Source organism: Dicentrarchus labrax, unplaced genomic scaffold (genome assembly GCF_905237075.1).
Source record: "Dicentrarchus labrax unplaced genomic scaffold, dlabrax2021, whole genome shotgun sequence".
Classification (NCBI taxonomy): Eukaryota; Metazoa; Chordata; class Actinopteri; family Moronidae; genus Dicentrarchus; species Dicentrarchus labrax.
Window position 1 is genome coordinate 14,496,170 of NW_026136715.1, and position 13,406 is coordinate 14,509,575.

At 42.4% G+C, this 13,406-nt stretch overlaps 1 protein-coding gene across 1 annotated transcript in view; it reads right to left on the reverse strand.

The window, feature by feature from the left end:
• fkbpl (FKBP prolyl isomerase like) overlaps positions 1-13,406 on the reverse strand; it is a 51,884-nt gene that overhangs the window by 37,235 nt on the left and 1,243 nt on the right. Inside the window, exon 2 of the mRNA XM_051424147.1 lies at positions 7,565-7,680. The gene's annotated coding sequence lies outside the window, so the exon portion shown is untranslated. The remainder of the gene's footprint in view (positions 1-7,564; positions 7,681-13,406) is intronic.

Genomic DNA, 13,406 nt, shown 5'->3' on the forward strand with positions numbered 1-13,406 from the left:
TAGATAGTGCCGAAAGAGCAGAACTAGTGTGTCAGTGTGACCGTGCAAAACAGTGAGTAAGTTCTGCTGGACCTCTGTCGTAACCTGCCGTGTTATTCCCATCACACACACACACACACACACACACACACACACACACACACACACACACACACACAAAATCGCTGCTCCTCACCAGCATGAGTTGAGAGACACCGGGGCAGTAAGAATACAATCTATGTTAGTAACAAAGGCTGATTCAGTGTGAGTAGGGGTGGGGTGAGTTATATCAGTCAAGGGGAGGGAAGTGTTTGATTAAAGGCCCAACCTAAACCCCAACCCCTGCTGGCCTCATCCCACCCCTCGCTATGTGGAATTCCAGGTGGGTCCCAGGCTAATGACTAGATGGCTGTAATTACCTGGGGCTGTTGATAGCTGGTGATTGGACATGGTCGTGCCACAGAGGACCTAGTGTGGGCTCCTGCTGGGACCACATTTAATCAAAGGCTTCTTGGCCGGCTTATCAAAGGGAATACTTTCCAGCAATCTTCTCTGCCTCAGCCCCCTCCGCTCCCCAGACCCTCAGTCCAGTTCAGTCTCTGTTACATTAGAGCCCAGAGACGCCTGATAATGTGGATTCAAAAAGGATATCGCACACAAGCGCAAACTTAAGACAAAAGCAATGTGTAAACCCAACTGCATTGGAAAGGCCAAATGATACAGCATTAATGCATTGCCTTTTAACTCAGCAAACCTGTATTGTCTTATGAATCTACTGAGTTTTCTGTTTTTTCTCACTCTGTGCACTGTGTTGGTCAATGAGTCCTGGTGATAAGATCATCTCTCCTTGCCCAGGCTTGGGACAGGATGCAGCGATGTTCAGGCCTGATTGGAAACACCAAACACAGGAAATGTAAGGTATCTGCACTGGAGATACCTTAATGCAGGAAGCAGACGCAAACTCAGATACAGCTATTCAGATGACAATACCATATCATAAAAGTTGTTAATGAATTAACGTTAGGCCACTCATGATTCACCTTTCAGTCTACCAACCTCATTTGCCCCAAAAAGAGCTCTCAACATCCTAGAAGTGGGCTTTTAATAGCCATGGGAGGCCCATATCGTTAGATAAGATAAGCTTTATTGTCCCTCAGGGTAATATTATCAAGCAATTCCAGTCATTGAGCCTATTCTAGTGCCAGGCTCCTGTGGCAGATCTATCTGTGTCCTGGATACCAGGCTGAGAGCATTCCTGTATCACAGGCAAACTATTAGTCTTCACAGCTGGCAGGCAGCATTGTGGGCCAGGGAGTACTGACCAAGGGCACAGAAATGGCATCAAGCACAAGAGGTTTAAAGAATAATTCCAGTTTACCGCAACTTGGTTACTTTTTTGTTAGTCTAACAATACCAGACAATCCAAGATCTCAGTGCCTAGCAATCGTCTGTGAATTTCTAAGTAGCTGCTTGGCCAGAATGGCTGCTAAGAAAAGACCAGCGACAGCAACCCTTACTTTAAAGGACACACCTTACTTAAAACAGTGCTGAATAGTGAAACACTACCGCCATGTCACCACCCTAAAGACTCTGGATTGGTTCTGCGATGCAGGTTTTTTATGCTCTCTACTTGTTTCCACCCAGTTTTGGGAACAATGGCTGAGAAAAAGTCCCTCAGTCTCTATTGAGCAAAACGTTTAGACACTTTTGAGTCTAGGTTCAGTTCAGTTTTATTGGCCAAGTTAAACAGAGATATGGGAATGAGAGTGGTAAAAAGAAGTCAGAGACAAGCTGTCAGAATATCATACAGGTTTGAAACAGACCCCTTAGGTGAGACTTGTATGTTGTAAGAAAACATACAAGTGAACAGTAAAATGACCTTTGTAAACGTCCATCACAGTTTACAGACCGACTTCATGGTTCATCTTTGACCTTCAGTACTTGTGGTAGTTGTGCATCCACAAAGTTTTCCAGTGCAATGAGGGATTATTATGTTATTACAGACATTACAGGTGCACTAACTTGGCTTTACCTCCAAATAAAGTGGTTTAGACAATCTATTAGCTTGTTCACAACCTATTGACTTCTCCCAATTAATTTTCATTTTCAGATCCCAGTAATTAATCTGGAGGGTACAATGTTATCATAACTAGTAGAAACAATAGTCAAAACTACATAATAAGACCCAAATTGTAATAAATCAGAATTATCCTTTAAATCCACAACAAGGCCAAGTAATCTGAGTGGGACCATTTCTCAGAGAGCAGCTTTGTGTTAAAATCACAGGCACATGTAGTTCAGACCAAACTGTGATACACTGACACACACATTGCTGCAGTATCTTTGGACTGTTAGCTACGCAGACAGCGTACATGGCCCCAATTATTTATTCAACATCATCACAGCTATTCTCAACTGTGTCACCTGTGTTGTTTTTAGTTTTTTTTTTTTACATTTGTTCTATATTCTCTCTCTGTCTCTGTATGGCAGTCATGTAGATTTATCAACGTTATGTCCAGGCTGTAATGCATGTCAGTCTGATCTCTGGTTGCCAAATGACAACAACCCTGAGAATAGAGGATGAACTTCACTCCGACAGGACTGGGCCAATTGAGAGGTAGAAATAAAGGAGAGGTGTGAGACAGAGAGAAGGCAGACAGCTAGTCAAATGGATGGATGAAGGTAAGAGAAATGTATAGGGTTACTAACAGACCTAGCGGGCATGTTTATCAGCAGATCTTAATCTGAGCAGAAAGAACCGCGTTCCCCACAATTCATCATCATTACTCGCCCCACCTGCCACCTCCCTCCACATGCCCCTGCTCCTTGCCTCGGATATAGCCTTCTGTGGGAATCTAGCTGGAAACCCCACCAACAATTGCCCGATAACATTCACCTTGGGGTGGTCCGGGTGTCAGCCATACGATCTGTTTCACACACATATTCGCTTGTACATACCTGCAGGCTAGGATAGGACCCCTTTAGTGCCCCCTGAGCTCACCTATCACCTGTCTGGTTAAACCCCCAGCATGTTAGCAAGCATTTCTACTCTGTCACTCACTGTTTGTGACCAGAAAGTGCATGCAAACATACAAGTGTGTGTGTATGTGTGTGTGTGTTTGTGTGTGTAGTTTGATGAGTTTACCCCTCAGGGCTGGTAGAGCCTGAGTCATTTTTCCCCCCGGAGGTTGGAAGGGGAGTCTGGCGGGGTCAGGGGTCATAAGGTTTAGGTGTATCAACAGAAAACCTTCAGCCCTATGAACGACCACCGCTGATCCGTCGCCTGTTGACACCTCCTAAACATTAACGGCTTGCTCATGTAACTAAGCTCTGAACACCTGCTGCACTGGATTAAAATCTGGCCTACAGTTTAGCTGCCTACAGTGTCAACTCCTCCATTCATCTTTCATCCATTCGCTCTGCCTCTATCTGATGGGGTGGGTGTCAGCCATTAGGTATTAGGTGGTGCAGCTTTGTTGGGAACAGGTTTGGGTTGGAAGGCTGTGGGAGCAGTAGGAGGTGCAGATTTATTAGGGAGCTCAGACTAATATTTACTTGACCTACCAGGACCTGTGGGGTGTAGAGACAGAGAGGGAGAGAAAGTATGGGTACAAATTGCGGCGTCTGCACTGAGGGAAAAAGGGGATTATGACATAAAACACTTATCTTCTGCGACTTGCAGCGGGATAATGTCCACCCTTAACCACCCCCAACCCCTTGTAGCCCAGTCCCTCAACCTTAACTGCCCCCTTTTGCTATAATGGTCCACAGCAACACATTTTGATAGACATCATATGTACCTCTAAAATATAACAGCAACAACTGCCTATCTCGTTTGAAACGTAACTCAAAATATTGGTCCAACAGGCAACTGGCTGCCAAATCAATTCTTTGATCTAGCATGTAAGGAATTTTCCTTATAATTCTTCTGCATTGGTGGAGCAGTATTTCAGCACTCACTGTTGCATGTAAAACATTTCCGGTGCTTCTATAATTGCTCCAACTACTGACACATACAACCACATGCAGGTTGACCTCAATGAATTTTCCGTGAGTAGAAAGCCTGTGTGACCTGACACAGCACCAATTTGTCATCCCTAATTTATCTGTGATATAACTCACTCACTGCTAGGCCAGAAGTCAAGCTTAGCGTTGCATAGCAGAATATCCCGCAGGTTCGGCTCACAGACAGCCACTGTGAGGGTTAAAGGACAAAGAGTGTTGGTGCCTGAACCTGAGTCAGACATTTAGACAGTTAGCTGCAGTGAATTCTTCGCCGTACAAGGTGTGGGCTGTCATGTGATGAGGTTTGTATATGTGTGTGACAGTGTGAGTGTGTTTATCTCCCTCCCTGTGTGGGAATTTACAGACACACCTCGCAAGGCACAAACAACAGTGACCTGAAAAAATAGTCAAAATTCCACCAACATACCAGGGAATCAGGGGGTTTGGGCTGACACTGACAAACACAGACAACGAGAGACAGAGGTGTGGGAAACAGGAGAGATACAGGGTCAGGGTCAAATTGTGTAGGCCTCACAGACATAGATACCAGTGAGTGATACCAGCTGACACACACTGATGCTGACACTAACATTGATACCATGGCTACCTGAGTGACATTGATAGATAGTGCTCAGCCATCCCAGTGTGAACACACAATCAAACCAAAACTCAACTCATCCCTGTCACTTTTAATCACTACATACCGCGCCAAAGGGTTGTCTCCTCAAACCTCTGCCATGGGAGGAAAAAAATCAGTGTACATACCACCTTAAAATAAGAATCGTTGTGTTTTCGTTTCCTTGGAATGAGCCAGCTTCATCAACAGAAGAAGCGGGTCCTCTTCCGGAGGCCACCACGTTGAACTGTTTTTACTGTAGCCCAGAATGGACAAACTACACACTGGCTCTAGATAAGGCGTTTCACATTTCTTTGCGATTTTCACGGCCACCGTAGTTTCTCCTACACACTTGGAAGGATGAGCTGTATTCACATGGTTGCAATCTACAACTTCACCAGTAGATGCCACAGAATATTACACACTGGTCCTTTAAAGGGTCTAAACACTGGACAAAAAGTAGCATAAGGCCATAGCCTCTTCAGTGGTAAATGGATGAAAGGTGAAAACATCTACTGGAGTGTCTACCTGCACTCAAACATGTTCACAACTGTGTGTTTATTGTTGCTTAGAGTGGAGTAGATGTGTTTACCGCAACACTGGAGCCAACATCCCACTCCCAGTCTCCAAGACTCCTCACCTTTAAAAACACAAACCACTAAAGATACACATAAATTCACTTGTGCAATGAATCCCAAACTCACACAACACAAACAAACACTCTCCATGTGGAATGTAGGAGACCTTTTTGTTTGTGTTTTGAGGTGCAGCTTTCTCCAATTTTCATTTTCCTGCTCATCTTCCTGAAAGACACTGTATACGCTGGCACTTCGATTGGCCCAGACATAGCATTAGACAAACTGGGTATTATCTCGTCTTCATATGTGTCTTTTTCCCAATCAGTGTGATGAGTAATAAGCCTCCACACTACCCACGACTTGGCTTTTACCAGCACTGAGACAGTTGATCGAGAGCAAGGACATAGTACAGTAGCCTCAGTCGCTCAGTAAACAGTGGTAAACAGAGCAAGCGCTCGGCATGAAATGGAGGAATAGTGCGCACAAAACATTTACACAGAGCTGCCACGGGAACAATATCATTTCAGCTTTACAATAAAGTGCTGGTGTAACAAAAACAACAGAAGGAAACTCATCTGTCCCTCTCTTAATTCAGAGTTGTTTACGCTTCGGCCGCCCACTCTCTGTAAGGAGATAATTCAATCAAGTATAATAGAGCTTTCACACAGGCTTAACCAAGCTTTAATTCTACCGCTACAAGAAATCTGGAGCCTGATCTCCTATATATAGAATTTTATTCTATTCCAATGTCAATAGATGAGAGGTTTTACAGTTACTATTAATATCTCTGCACGATGTTAACACAGATTTGGCCTTTTCAAGTAAATTTCAAATGGCTATGTCAAATAACTGAAATGCAACACAAAAACTATGTGAAAGGGAAAGCAAATTTGATACTCGTCTACATTAAAGTTAATTATTTATAGGATATTCTATTGAATGCAGTGTAACAGGCAATAAAGACACCAACAGATAAATAATAATGACGCACACTTTCAAATATCCTCAACAAAAAGAAATGTGTCACATATGTAACATAATTGTCTTATGTGAGACAATAACACAGTACCAAGCCTCTGCCTAATTACAGACAAAAGCTCAAGAGAGAAGGGAAGCAGTCACATCACATTGGTGTCCCAATGCCTAAAGGAATTGTGGTATTTTAATTACACCCAAAGTCAGCCAGAGAGGCTGGGACACACCTCACTTTGTTTTGGCAATACCACGCTGTGCCCACATCTTCTTCCAGTAACTAAAGCCAACTACTGACAGTGTTTTGATTCACCTCAGACTGTAAAACTGATCCTCTCGTGCAGAGACTGTGGGGGCAGGCAGCAGCACCAACTTCACTGTACTAGGTGTACATTATAAATCATACATACAACACATGAACATATATAAAGGGATATACACACGCATGGACACTGTGCATGCAAACACCCATTTACACCAGGTACACACATACATACAGGGAGTGTAAAAGCATGAGTCACTGCTATATGTTGCATGGTCTCACGAAAACCTTGCAGGGAAAAGCAAATTTTTAGTTACTGACTGACCAGCTCCATCATGTACATACATATACTGTATACAGACAGTATAACTGGCTCATCAAATGCAATTTAAAAGGGTGATAAATACTGTAATGGAAATACAAAAGAACCTACATTACATGCATAAATCTTTGTTTAACAATGTTTTGTAACTACACTTTATGTCCAAGTAAGCAGCAGAATGCTGAGGCTAAATGTCCAAGGATATGATAAGACTGATCATCACACCACACTATCTGTTTGTTGTGCCAGAACATAGGACGATGTGTAACTGTGTTAGATAATGTGTGACTCTCAAGCAGGGACACAGTCTCGTCTGCTTTTCACACATTTGAGCCATCTCGTATTGGTGTATGTGAGTGTTGCTGTGAGTACATATATAGATGCTGAATAAAACTTACAGAAAGAAAATGAAGATTTTACTTTGTTTGCTTTATTTAACAAAATTGTACAACAATACTTTGATATAAAAAGGTATAGTATGATGGAAAGATGACCTGACTATCCAATACTGATAAATGTCAAAAATATATATTATATGACTTAAAGGCATTTTATTCATGATTATGTGTGCACACAAAATCATGCATAACGTGGGTTGCATGATTTTATTCGCACTATTCAGAGTACTATAACGATGTTTAAATCTCCATTATTGGCTTGGAGTTCCATCTCTATCAAGTGTTTGAACTGAGATAGTTTAGGGGAGAGTAAACAACAGTCTAATGTGTTTATCAAACACTAAAGCGCACACCAACATCTGTTTACCACACAGAAAACCAAGCCGCATACAACAACAACAGCACGAGGAACATGTAATCTGATGGACTTACACGCTGTGAGAGAAGGTGATCTTGATGAAGGTTTGTGTCTTGGGCTGGTTGGGGGAATCTGACAATATGGCCAACCTGCACACGGATATCCATCTGCTACAACACACTCTCTCACCCTATAGTTTAGAGTCAAAAAGTGAGGAAGAGAGAGAGAACAAAAGGTGTTTGTGCTTGAAAAGCCTCCTACTCATGGTAAACAAATCAATAAACATGATTCCGCTTCACAACAATACGCCACGCCAGACTAAACTACATGCAGCTATACACGCAGGAAAACCTATAGAAACAATTAACCATCATGGGTAAACACGCAAGGGAACACACAAAAAATATGCATGCAGATGTTATCACCAGGACAGTCAGCCTCCAACCCTGAAATTTAACTTATTATCTGATTATCAGTTTGAAAGGATGAACTGGTCCTACAGTCACTTTAAAAATGATGAATGTAGCTCTTTCTCTGCATAAAGAAAGTTTATGAAAGAGAGAATTAATTACTTAAACCATTGTGAGATATTAATGAAAGATCAATTACAGGGACTATACTTAATATGAGAATGAAAACATAAAAAGTATAACTGCATGCAGCTATGGCCAACGGGACAAACAACAACAACATCAATAGATGAAAAACTGCAATTTGTCCTCACTCAGAAACAAGCAAGGAGCATCATCAGATGCAGTGTGATGCACTTTGCATACTACATCGAATGGCTCTAGCATCAACTATTTAGCTTTGCACATCTTCACTGTCAACATTATTCGTGTGTCTTGGCCAAATATCAAAATTCCCTAAAATAGAAAATTAATACTTGATACACTTTATATAAAATTTCTTAAAGAAATAGTTCAACAGTCTGGGAAATACAGTTCTTGTCCAGAGTTAGATGAGAAGGTTGATACCACTGCCATGTCTGTACAGTAAATGTGAAGCCACCCTCCTTTAGCCTGTTAGCTTAGCACAGCACAGCACAAAGACTGGAAACAGCTAGCCTGGTTCTGTCCAAAGGTGAAATATTCCTCCTACCAACACCTCTCAAGTTCACTAATTAACATGTTATATCTTATTTGTTTAAACTGTACAAAAACTGAAGCAGAAAATGGCACTTGTGGTTTTATGTGGGTTTACTGGATGGACCATTTCTTGGGTGGGTGCAGTAACTTCAGGTGGTCTCGCCTGGTTGCTTGGCAACCTCGCAATAACCCGATTTAAAACCATGTAAATGTTTTTACACTTCGGTTTTTGTTCAGATTACACAAACGAGATTACATTGCATTTGATGTGTTATTTAATCTAATTTGTTTAATCTGATGGGACTAGTTTTAGTGTTTGTATATAGTATGTGTGTATACATAGTGTAGCTGGACAGTTGCAGTATTTCATCTATTTGTGTGCGTCCCATGGGCCGACCTCCCGCATCGCTGCTGGCAGATATATATTTTTTCAAAGCTGTTTTCATCCACCCTAAAAATTTGAGTATATGACTCCTTCAATAGAGCTCTCATTTGTATTTGAGATTGGCTTTAATTCATAACTTTGTTGTTTGAATACAGGATGTGTGTGCATAGAACAGCTTACAGAGCCCCCAAAAGGGTCATGGTCAGATTTTTTCCCCCTGTTCTATTTTTGCGTTCACTCGCAATAAGTTTTATGTTACCTTACAATATTACTGCATCCCCCCGATGCACAGGAACAGACCAGTTATAATGCACTGCCAGTTTAGGGAAGCACTCCACACTAGGGGTGGGTAAAAATATCTATTCATCAATGCATTGCAATATATTTTTTCCCAATTCAATATCGATTCATTAAATCCTCTGAATCGATTCAAGCCCCTGGCCAGTGGGGGCGCGGTGAGCACCTTTGTGTGATTTGCATTGTACGGACGGAGGCCGCACTCCACTTGACAACACACAACAACAACATGGCAAACGAAGCAGGTAGCAGCAGTGTTAAACCAGCGCCTTCAACTTTAAAAGCAGTGTAAACCCGGAACACAGGAAATAGACAAAAAAGTGTGTAAGCTGTGCCAGGCAGTACTAAAATACTGCAATAACACAACAAATTTGCGCAACCACTTAAGCCGACACCTTGCAGATGCTCTGCAGCAACCCGCGGCTAAACCTGTGGATTCAAAACAGACGCAACTCGACAGATCCTTCCTTTGCAAACTGCCGCCAAACTCTGCCCGCGCACAGAAGATAACGGAGTCTGTGGCCGTCTTCATATGTAAGGACCTACGACCGTACAGTGTCGTGGAAAACGGGGGTTTTAAGAAGATGGTAGATACACACTGGAACCACGATACGCCATACCAACACGCAAACACATGGTGGAAGTCGCCGTCCCGAAGCTGTAATTTACTTATTACTGAATCGATATCGAAGCATTTAAAATCAATATCGAATCGAAATCGAATCGAATTTTGAGGTTCTTAACAATACCCAGCCCTACCCCACACATACTACAGAAAGGAGGATTATGTGACATTTTATATTATGCCTTTATTGCTGCGACAACTGCTGCACTTGTTAAGTCAATGAAAGTTAGTTGGCTTTGTATTATTGGTTGTATTTATCAGCTAAAATGTGATTATCGGAATAATACACAATAATATAAATTTCCCATTACTGACTGATAATTTAATTGAAAATAGAGGGTCAGCACCTAATTTTAAGGGAAAGTATGCAAAACAACTGCAGCAACAAAACTGCATTCATGCATCACATTATGAGCAACATCAAGCTCAACGTCATGCAACTTATAAAAAACAGCTGTCAAATATTGCTCAGTGGGTTCTGTGTGGATTCCTAACATTCATCCTTGCATCTGTTCTTTGTGTCCTACGTGTGAGTGGCCGAAGAACGAGGCATAAACGCCTTGAGAGGGAAAAGAAGATTAATTAAGTGAGAAGAAAGGACAGCCCATAAAGTCAACTTTATAAAGTGCAATGTGCTGTATTTCCTTCGACAGAACATGTAGCAATATGACAATTTGAACAGCCAGATGGTAGAAAACGGACATTTACCAGTCTGTGTTTAGTTACTCTGCACTATTACAGTATATTAACCGGATAGTGGTACTGTACAGCATTTGCAGATAGTCTGTTACACCACATGCCATTCCCTTCCACTCAAAAATGTCTTTCTCCTTTCATCTCTCCATTATTGGTAACTCTGAACGTGTACAGTATATGAATATTGGTTGCTTTAGCAGCCAGCATTCAGGATTTCTGCCTTATGAACTACCAGCATCTTTAGCGGTGTCATCAATATTTCTAGTCAACATCATCACCATTGCCATCACCTGGCCAGTCCACACACACGAGTTCATTACCTTGAGTATCACGCAGCACTCTGCCAACTGTAAGGAGGATGTGTGTTTGAGGGGGTCTAAAGTGTGGGACTGAGCCCTGACGAGAGAGGCCTCTCTGGTGTGAGGAGAGCAGGATGAGTGTGGCGCTCAGCCCTGTCTAAGTGAGATGCGAGGAGGGATGGTAGTAGATAAGTCCACTTCAGCAAACTCAATGGGATACTTTAGTACAGGCGCAGCTCTCACCCTGAGCACTGTCTGTCTGCCATGACAAAGAGAGCCAGAGAGAGAGGGACTTTGATAAATTCAACTTGGATCAAGATTCTTAATTTGATTACAACTAAGTCCAGCTGAAAAACTACTCATTTATTTCAGTCAGTCATTACTGGGAGTCATTTTTGGTCTGGCTACCGTCAAAGGCACAATAACATAGCACTGCTGCAATATCAGCATCTAACAAAGGTAACGTCACTGTGTGTGTGTGTGTGTGTGTGTGTGTGTGTGTGTGTGTGTGTGTGTGTGTGTGTGTGTGCAGGCTGCAAGCACAGTGACAGAGACAGATTGGGTGTCTGAGAGGGACAGATAGCCCTACAGCCAACCTCCACTCACTCATTGAGTGAGATAAAGAGGAACATTCACACACACACACACACATACACACACACACAGACAGACAGACACAAATACACACTCCTCCACTGGCATTCAACCAATTGTGTTGAGAAATAACTCAACCCTTAACATGGACAAATAGGTGTGGATAAGGCCTGCGTTGGGTCTGCTGAAAATTGCAGATTCATCACAAATTTCAAACAAACAGATTAGAAGAAGACTGTTGTGGTATTCAAATGGACTTATAGGATTTGTCCGTGTATACACTCTGCCGTGCTGTGTGAGACTCGGGAGGGTATGCAAGTACGAGTGCCAAAACAGTGACAGGCCATTCTTTTACAAACGGGTTTTCAACAAGCTCTTATCACTCTTCTGCTCTCTCCTCATCCATCCCCTTGTTTCTTCCTCTCCTGGAAGAAATGCCCTTTGATTACATTTTCATCACAAATATACTTGTTACATGCAGCCTATTTATCAGAAAGGCAGTGTTATATTAGGTCAGAGCCTTTAACCAGATATACAGTGCATCACCAGAGAACTGGAGACAGATAAGGTGAGAAAAGCAGCGTTATGGGTTTGTGTGTGTGTGGGAGGGGTGGTCCTGTGTTTCTGGGTGACCCCAGTGGCCCAGGCTGCCTGTCTATTAGAGCAGGGGCTATTAGACCATCAGAAAGTGGGAGCATCCCCTCTCGCCATGGTGATAAGATCAAGGCATTCCGACGGCCAGAGCGGTCATTACCCTGCTCTCTAGCCCATAATGTCCCTCCATTAAAACACCCTGTTGCCATGGAAATGCAGCTGTGTCCGTTTAAGTAATTTCTTGGCCCTGCTGTCTCTCTGGGTCAATGACACACATGCACACAAACACACAATGCATCGACATGTCGTCTGATAAACAGTAACACATGCACACCGCTATCGGGGCCCTCTGTCTCTCTCTCGCACAGAGAAGTACGCACATGCAGTAACACACAAGCTGCTGCGGTCTGGGTGTGATTCTGGTCTCATGTGGGGTCATAGCCGCCAGGACAGCGAGATGTTCACTGAGTCACTGTGAGCAACAGGACTGATGACAGATTGTACAGTAAGACAATCTGGATGGCTGAGTCATCATGCAGTCCGAATTCAGCTTCAAACACAAACATGGACAGGCAGACAGATAGGATGCTGACAGAAACACACACACACACACACACACACACACACACACACACACACACACACAGAGACAGAGACATGTGCAACACTAACACTGATGACGGATAAACAAACACCTCTGGTTGTTCTGAAGATTTTGTGTCAAACAAAACCACCCCCATTTCTCTAATTCTCATTTGGCCACTTCCAAACTTTCTTTAGAGTCATCAGCAGACACCGCCTACGCTCAAACAGACACACACACACACACACACACACACACACACACACACACACACACAAAACTAACCCCTCCTAAACCCCCGAAACACAGAACCACCATAAAGGCTTACCAAACCCTGTTTCTCCTAAGGAACTAGTTAGCATATTGTACAACACGAGTTTACCTCATTTAGTCCCTGTCTACTGCCCTTTTTTTAAATGTACCGTTTTTTATGTACCTACTTACAGATGTATGTACACACTTCTACTGAAATGTTGAATCTTAAAATATGAGATAAACCTTTATAAAGTAATAACCATCATGGTAAAAACCCTTCCCCCATCCAATTTAATGTCATAACATAAAACAAATCTAACCTAACTTGACAGCTTACATGTCTTCTGTTTTTTTCTAGCACTTCTATGAAGAGGCTCTGTGTTTTGTGTGATCACTTTTACTACTGACTATATCAGCACCCAATGATCTCTTTATAAGCAGGCAAAACTTGACAAATACAATAAATATATATATCACAACTATCAAGAAAACACAGTTCA